The sequence below is a fragment of the Suncus etruscus genome, chromosome 13, assembly GCF_024139225.1.
Source record: "Suncus etruscus isolate mSunEtr1 chromosome 13, mSunEtr1.pri.cur, whole genome shotgun sequence".
Taxonomy (NCBI): Eukaryota; Metazoa; Chordata; class Mammalia; order Eulipotyphla; family Soricidae; genus Suncus; species Suncus etruscus.
The window spans coordinates 73,082,826-73,092,009 of NC_064860.1; the positions used below are offsets into that span (position 1 = coordinate 73,082,826).

Sequence of the window (9,184 nt, forward strand, 5' to 3'; positions counted from 1 at the left end):
CTAAAGGTTAAATGCTTGGCAGAGATGTAACACAACTTGGTCAGTGGTGTCAGCAGCCATTAGGGTATTCCAGGTCATGGCATGAACCTCCAGGACAAGAAATGGCCACTGGCTCTTAAACTATCTTCGAAGATTCTTGAAAAATCTTTAAATCTTATTTATTCAGGATAAAACTCTTACTAGATAGAAATCTGGAAATAAAGTTTACTTTTATGATTTTCTTTTTTAATTTGTGAACTACACAGTGAGGTGCTCTGGACATAAACCTAGCTCTGTGTTAAGGAATAGTATTACTCCTGGTGTACTTGGAGGATCGTATGTGATACTGGATTTTATGCAGTGTACTGTGAGAAAAGCCAGTACTTTTTTAATAGTACTATCTCTCTGGCCTCTGTAGTTAGTAGTAGCTTAATGTACAAATGTGGCATCTAGGCTGGAGTAAGAGTATAATTGCTAGATTATTTGCCTTGCATACATCTCACCTTACGTCAGTCCTAGGAACTAATATATCTCCTGCAGACTGCCAGGAGAGATTCCTGAATGCAGAGCAAGTAGTAAGCCCTGAGCACTGCTGGATGTGATCCAGAAACAAACAAACAAAAAAGTAATTAGACATCTGAAAATTAAAAATGGGGAAGTACAAACCAACCAGTGGTCCATTTGTATTCTTCTTATTTTATAGTCTTACTTTATAGATATAAGTTGCATTTGCTTGAAGTTAATGATACTCAGGCTTAAGGGCATTTTAATTCGCAAAGGCCTTTTCTAAGTTGTAGAAGTGATTATTTCCTATAAAACATATATTGCAAATTTTCTAATAAACTGTTAGCACATGAGTTTTACATTTAACTGATGTCTTCGAATATTTATTTTTTTTTTTTTTTTGGTTTTTGGGCCACATCCAGCAGTGCTCAGGGGTTACTCCTGGCTCTACATTCAGAAGTCAATCCTGGCAGGCTCAGAGGACCATATGGGATGCCAGGATTCAAACCACAGTCCTTCTGCATGCAAGGCAAACACCTTACCTTCATGCTATTTCTCTGGCCCTTAAACTTTTTGGTTTTTTGGGTTTTGAATTTTTTTAAGTATCATGGTAGAACCATTCTTTTATTCTTTTATTCAATTATTAATTCACTCTTTCATGCTTCTTACAACTTTAACAAATAATTAATCATCTCTCATTAATATTTACAGAAACTCAGAGACTCTGCCAGTCCTCTTTCCTACCAGATGGACCAAAAAAAAAAATCCATTAACTAAAATTTAGCCTACAAGTTTTCAGGACAGCCTCAAAGGGGAAACTGGACATTGCAAACTTATTTTAAAGTATTTTGTAATTGAGACAACATGATTTACAAATCTTGCAGACCCTTTTTTAGTGGGAGTGGGAAAAAGAGAATCAAAAGTCGGGTTTGAAACCTGGCCCATGTGCATAAATAGCCCCTCTTCAAATTACCTCCACGCATCTCCAGCTGCTGCCAGGCAGAAAAGCCTATACTACTCCTGCTCAGGAGAGGTTAGTGGTATCTGAACATACACACTCTGATAATAGTTCTGGTGCCCCACAAACCTAACTACACTTCAGTCTATATCAGACAGTCCTAGACAGATCAGTTCCAACTTCTTTCTCTCTCAGAAAATATTTAGCCCCAAACAAACAAACAAACAAAAACAAGGGCCCAGTGAGGTGGCGCTAGAGATAAAGTTTCTGCCTTGCAAGTGCTAGCCAAGGAAGGATCGTCGTTCAATCCCCCGGAATCCCATATAGTCCCCCCAAGCCAGTGGCAATTTCTGAGTGCTTAGCCAGGTGTAACCATGAGCATCAAACGGGTGTGGCCCAAAAACAAAAACAAACAAACAAACAAACAACAACAACAACAAAAAAAAACCCGGGCCCGAAGAGAGAGCACAGCAGCGTTTGCCTTGCAAGCAGCCGATCCAGGACCAAAGGTGGTTGGTTCGAATCCCAGTGTCCCATATGGTCCCCCGTGCCTGCCAGGAGCTATTTCTGAGCAGACAGGCAGGAGTAACCCCTGAGCACCGCTGGGTGTGACCCAAAAAACAAAAAAACAAAAAACAAAACTCAAAAACAAACTAGACTGCAATATCTCTGCCACACTTGGGTAACTTCTCTTAGAAACCTTAAATAGATCTACCTCCAACCATCTCCTACACAATTAAACAGACCACTTGTTTAAAAACACCCTGAAAAACCGGCATCCTAAACCTCCCTATGCAAAGAATAATGGGGAAACTAAGGAAGACACAGCAGCTGGGGATATGGAGAGAAATTCTAGCAGATTTCCAAGTCCTCGAAAACATACAAACTCCATAGATGAGGATCTAAAATAATCACTTAATTTCTTAGCAATGAAATTCAAAGAATGGCTAAAAAAAAAAAAAACAATTAAGAAATCAATAGATGAACAATTTATTCAACTCAAAGAACTCTATCAGAAGAGCTGATTGTTGCTAAGTGCCATAGCACATGGCTGCTGTCTGACCATCCACTGTGACTTTTGGGATATAGTCAAACACCCATTCATGATAAAAACATACAACAAAATGGGAATGGAAGGAACTATTTTCAATGTAGTCAAGGCCATCTACCAGAAACCAATGGCAAATATTATTGTGAATGGAGATAAAAGCCTTTCCTCTGAAATTTGCCTCTTCTCCCCACTCCTACTCAACATAGTAAAGGAAGTACTTGCCATAGAAATTGGTCAAAACATAAAAAGGTATCAAGGGAATCCAGATAGTAAAGGAAGAAGTCAAACTCTCACTGTTTGCAGATGACATGATACTATATTTAGAAAACCCTAAAACTCTACTGAAAAGCTTCTAGAAATAATAAATTCATATAAAAAAGTGGAAGGCTACAAAATTAACATGCAAAAATCATAGAATTTTTATACACTCATAATGATAGAAAGCAAATGGGGCATTATAAAAACAATCCCATTTGCATTAGTGCCACACAAACTCAAATACCTTGGAATCAATTAAAGAAGTGAAGGACCTATACAAAGAAAACTACTAAACACTGCTTTAAGAAATAAAAGAGGGGCTGGAGAAATAGCAGAGTTACAGGTTGTTTGCTTTGCTTTGCATGTGGCAGAGCCTGGAGGGATCTGATACCATTTCAGGAATCCCATATGGTTCCCAGCCTGCCAGAGGTAATTTCTGAGTTCAGAGACAGGAGTACCCATTAGCACCTCTAGGTGTAGACCAAAAACCAATCAATCAATAAATAAATAAAGTTTAAAAAATAAATAAGTGAAGGGGACAGTGTGGTGGTGCAAGCAGTAGGGCATTTGATTTGCACACACTAACCTAGGATGGAACGCAATTCAATTCCCTGGCATCGCATATGGTCCCCCAAGCAGGAGCAATTTCTGAGTGCATAGCCAGGAGTAACCCCTGAGTGTCACCTGATGTGACCCAAAAAATTAAAATAAATAAATATATAAATAAATAAATAATGAAGACACAAGGAAATGGAGACACCTACCCTGTTCATTGATTGGGAGGATTAACATCAATACTTTCCAAAGCATTGTACAGATTTAATGTGATTCCACTGAGGATACCCTTGATATTCTTCAAAGAAGAGTATCAAACACTTTTGTAACAATAAATTCATTTGTAACAATAAATTTCCATAAATAGCTAAAGCAACCCTTAGGAAAAAGAAGATGGTAGACATAATCCAACTTAAATTGTACTACAAAGCAATATTCATTAAAACAGTATGGTGTTGGATTAAAGACAGACCCTCAGATCAGTGGAATAGACTTGAGTATTCAAAGAATGTTTCCTAGGCATACAATCTTTGATAAAGAGGCAAGAAATGCAAAATAAAACAAGGGAAGCCTCTTTAACAAGTGGTGATGGAACAACTGTTCAGCCACATCAATAAAGGAAATGCAGAACTCCATCTAACACCATGCTCAAAAGTCAAATCCAAAATGGTTAAAGACCTTGATATCAGACCCACAAACATAAGGTATATAGAAGAACATAGAGGTAAAATACTCGATGACAATTGAGACTAAAGGCATCTTGAAGGAGGAAATAGCATTGTCTAAACAAGTGGAAGAAGAAATAAACATATGAGACTATATTAAGTTCAGAAGATCCTGCACCTCAAAGGAAGTAGTGATTAGGATACAAAGGCAATATACAGAATGGGAGAAAATATTCACCCAATACCAATCAGATAAGAGGCTAATATTTAAGATATACAAGGTACTGACAGAACATGACAAGGAAAAGATATCTTGGGCCAGAGTTGAGACACAAGCAGTAAGGGGTCTGTCTTGCCTGCACTAGCCACTAGCTTAGGACGGACTATGGTTCAATCCCCAGTGTCCCATATAGTCCCCCAAGACAGGAGCAATTTTTTGAGCACATAGCCCTGAGCATCACTGGATATGGCCTAAAAAACAAAAAAGAAAAAATAAAAAGACATCTAACCCCATCAAAAAATAGGGAGAAGAAATAAACAGACACTTCCTCAAAGAAGAAATACAAATGGCCAAAAGACTCATAAAAAATGCTCCACATCACAAATTATAAAGGAGATTCAAATTGAAACAAGATATCCTTCAACAGATGAATTACTGAAGAAACTGTGGTACATATATACACAATGAAATATTATGCAGCTGTCAGGAGAGATGAAGTCATGAAACTTTTCTATACATGAATGTACATGGAATCTATTATGCTGAGTGAAATTAGTGTGAGAGATACACAGAACTGTCTCATTCATCTATGAGTTTTTTAAAAAAATAAAAGATCATTGAAATAATTCCCATGATATGAAGCTCACCACGAAGAGTGATGAGTGCAGTAAGAGAAATAACTACACTGAGAACTATCCTAACAATGTCAATGAGTGAGGGAAGTAGAAAACCTGTCTTGAATACAGGCAGAGTGGGGAGGGATATGGGGCATTGGTGATGAATATTGCACTGGTGAAGGGGGGCTATTTTTTTGATGACTGAAAGCCAACTACAATCATGCTTGTGATCAAGGTTTTTAAATAAAGATTTTTTTTTAAAGTGAGTAATCTCTGAGCAGAGAGCCAGGAGTAAGACTTAAATCTGATATGGAAAAAAAAATTGTTAAAAAAAAAAGTCCAAGCTATAGTAGAGTGGGTAGCAGATTTGCCTGCCTGTGACAGATCCAGTTTCAATCCTCATCACTATGGTTCCCTGAGCTCAACCAGGAAGGTTCCTTGAGTGCAGTCAAAAATAAGCCCTGAGCACAGTTGTGTAAAGGCCCCCCCCAAAAAAAATGTATAATACTTTTCAGATAGTGTGATTGATGCTTTCTGTCACAAAACTTTTTATTATTCAATAATGTAGCTATATATTATTGAGTATGAACATAGATTATCCTTAAGGACTGGAAAATGTTCATATAAAATACATACATGAATATGTCATAATAAAATTAGGTAGTAAAATACTTAAATGTTAAAAAAGCATTAAAATAAAGTTTTATGTAATATTAATAAAAATAGAAAAAATTGTGGAATGATGGGAACAAAGTTAAGGAAAAATTGGGTTGGTGCATAGGTTAACAGATTTGGTGGGGTGACGACCTATTTCTAAACACTAAAATTAATTATTAATATACTGATAAAATATATCAATGACTTTAGGACTATTCTAATCTTTCAAAATATTTCTGGTTCTCTAAGAGTTGATACAGTAAGTGTTCTGATACCAAATATAAGTATAATGAAAGAAACAAAGCATATAACTGAGATATGTTGAAAATAAAAGCCAAGAATATATATATATATATATATCTTATAAATATATACTTTTTTATTTTTTATTTTTTTAACATTTTTTTATTTAAACACCTTGATTACATACATGATTGTTTTGGGGTTTCAGTCATGTAAAGAACACCACCCATCACCAGTGCAACATTCCCATCACCAATGTCCAAGTCTCCCTCCTCCCCACCCGACCCCCGCCTGTACTCTAAACAGGCTCTCCATTTCCCTCATACATTCTCATTATTAGGACAGTTCAAAATGTAGTTATTTCTCTAACTAAACTCATCACTCTTTGTGGTGAGCTTCCTATGGTGAGCTGGAACTTCCAGCTCTTTTCTCTTTTGTGTCTGAAAATTATTATTGCAAGAATGTCTTTCATTTTTCTTAAAACCCATAAATGGATGTGATCTTTTGGATTTTGTATTTATGATATTCACCAGCTTTTCCAAATATTAATTTTTGGGACTGGAGATGCAGTACAGGACACAATGCACTTGTCATGTATACAGCCCTTTTGACCATAAATGGGCTTAATCTCTGACATCATATTATTCTCTAAAGCACTATCAGGTGACTATTGTAGTTCCTGAGGTATGCTCCAGCTATCATTTCCCCAATTAAGTATGATTTCTTCTAACTGATATTCATATTCCTAAATAATTGTATTCTTTTTTACTATTTTTCTTAAAAATATTAATCTTCAGGCTTTTGTAAGTTTTAGATCTCACAAATCCTAGGTCAACCTTAGTGATCAACTTTCTTTCTCTTCTTTCTTGCTTGCTTTCTTTCTTTCTTTCTTTCTTTCTTTCTTTCTTTCTTTCTTTCTTTCTTTCTTTCTTTCTTTCTTTCTTTCTTTCTTTTCCTTCTTTCTTTCTTTCTCTTTCTTTCTTTTTTCTTTCTTTTCTTTCTTTCTTTCTTTCTTTCTTTCTTTCTTTCTTTCTTTCTTTCTTTCTTTCTTTCTTTCTTTCTTTTTCTTTCTTTCTTCTTTCTTTCTTTTCTTTTTCTTTCTTTCTTTCTCTTTCTCTCTCTTCTCTTTCTTTCTTCTTTCTTTCTTCTTTCTGTCTTTATCTTTCTTTCTTTCTTTCTTTCTTTCTTTCTTTCCTCCTTCCTTCCTTCCTTCCTTCCTTCCTTCCTTCCTTCCTTCCTTCCTTTCTTCCTTCTTTCCTTCCCTCCTTCCTTCCTTTTCCTTCCTTCTTCCTTCCTTCCTTCTTCCTTCCTTCCTTCCTTCCTTCCTTCCTTTCCTTCTTTTTTTTTTTTTTGGTCACACCCAGCAGTGCTCAGGGGTTACTCCTGGCTCTATGCTCAGAAATAGCTCCTGGCAGGCTCGGGGGACCATATGGGCTTGCCAAGATTCGAACCACCGACCTTCTGCACGCAAGGCAAATGCCTTACCTCCAGCTATCTTTCTGGCCCCAGTGATCAACTTTCTAAAGTTAACCTTATTGCTAATTTGAGCTTATTTATAGAAATCAGTTTCAGTGAAAATATGGCTGGACAGACTTATGAGCAAACAAAGAATTTAGAACATATAGAAACCTCCTTTGGAAAGTACAAAAAATTAAAAAAGTAATACTTTATGAAGTTAAATGGATAACTAAGGGGTCAGAAAACAGACATATCTATGCACTTTCATAAACTTAGATGTATAAGACACTAAAGTGAACAATAGATTCATATAAAATATTTGCATTAAAATGGTATTTATAATATATTTATGAATATTAGAAAAGCAGGTTGGCCTAATTTAAATAATGCAAATATTTCATCTACTGAAAATTGCCAGGGGAAAAATATTTGACACCCAGTTCAAGACATGGCTCATAAAAATAGAAATTCCTTTTGTTTGTATTCCTGTTATTAGCATGTAAATTTTACCCTCTAATAAAAACTGGAAAAGGAAAACACATATTATATGTGTGTTCACACATACACTTAGATTCTGTGTTCAAGTTTGGGAATTTTTTTAGATATATTTTTTCTCTCCACTCTTGATCTACCTAATCAATTTTTTCTGGTCTATTTTCATAGGATGTATAATAAGAAAATATAAGGAGTATTTCTCTTGCACAAATTTATGATCATTTGATTATTGATATGATAATTGAATATACTTTTTAATTACTTAGTGTAACATCTTACCTATAAAATTCGTAATTTACACACCACAACTATTGAGTGGTTACATTTGATTCAAGACATCCAGTAATGAAGAATAGTTTTTTATATTCTTGCTTCATATGCATGTTATATGTGAGTGTAAGTAAATATTAGACACTTGATAACATAATGAGCTGCTATTTAGTAAGTTAAGAGGGTACTAAACAATTAAAGACAAGAGCTTTGACATTAAAAAAAACTAAACATTCAAAAAGATTGTGTTTGGGGCAAGTTATTTAAGGTAGCTGTAATTCTTATCTTCATATCTACATTGTTTTCTTATCTTCATAGTAAGAATACAAAAATCCACCCTGAAAATTGTACTCAAGAATATTTTAGTTAGGTGATTTTTACATATGCCCTGGTTAGGAATGTTTACTAAATTGCAGTTAAATGTAATAATTCTTGGGGTGGATCGGTTCTGATCAGCGGGGCTGACCATGATTCAATTTTCTGGCATCCCTTTTTGCTCCCCAAGTCAGGAGCAATTTTTGAGCACATAGCCAGAAGTAACTCCTGAACATCACCAGGTGTGTCTCCGCCTTAAAAAAGACCAACCAAGTGCTCGCTTCGGCAGCACATATACTAAAATTGGAACGATACAGAGAAGATTAGCATGGCCCCTGCGCAAGGATGACACGCAAATTCGTGAAGCGTTCCATATTTAAAAAAAAAAAAAAAGACCAACCAAGCAAAAGAAAACCAAAAAATATAATAATTTTTGGGTCTGAAGCTATAGAATAGCTGATAGGTGCTTGCCTTGCACAGAGACAATCTGTGTTTGTCCTCTGGCTTCAGATATAGTCCGCATAGTCCCAAAAGGACTGATCTCTGAGCACAGAACGAGGAGTAAGCCCTGAACACTGCTGTATGAGGCCTGAAAAACCTAATCAGAAATACATATAAAAATGTAAGGTTACCATGCCTTATTTTACTAGGGAGAATGACTACTTCTTCTCATGTGATATAACTGAGAAATAGAGAATAAGATCATAAAAATCTGGGGCCGGAGAAATAGCTTGGAGGTGGGGCATTTGCCTTTCATGCAGAAGAACGGATGGTTCGAATCCCTGTGCCTACCAGGGGTGATTTCTGAGCATGGAGCCAGATGTAACCCCTGAGTGCTGCGGGGTGTGACTCAAAAACCAAATAAAAAGAAAAAAAAAGAATAAAAAAGATCATAAAAACCTACTTGAGTCCTTTTAGCTTTCTTATTTTTTTATTTTT

The 9,184-nt window shown here is 35.8% G+C and overlaps 1 non-coding gene across 1 annotated transcript; it reads left to right on the forward strand.

The window, feature by feature from the left end:
- Positions 1-8,518: 8,518 nt before the first annotated feature.
- On the forward strand, positions 8,519-8,625 carry LOC126026597 (U6 spliceosomal RNA). The gene has a single exon (XR_007501821.1). It is a non-coding gene; the product is annotated as a U6 spliceosomal RNA (small nuclear RNA).
- The last annotated feature ends 559 nt before the right edge of the window (positions 8,626-9,184 follow it).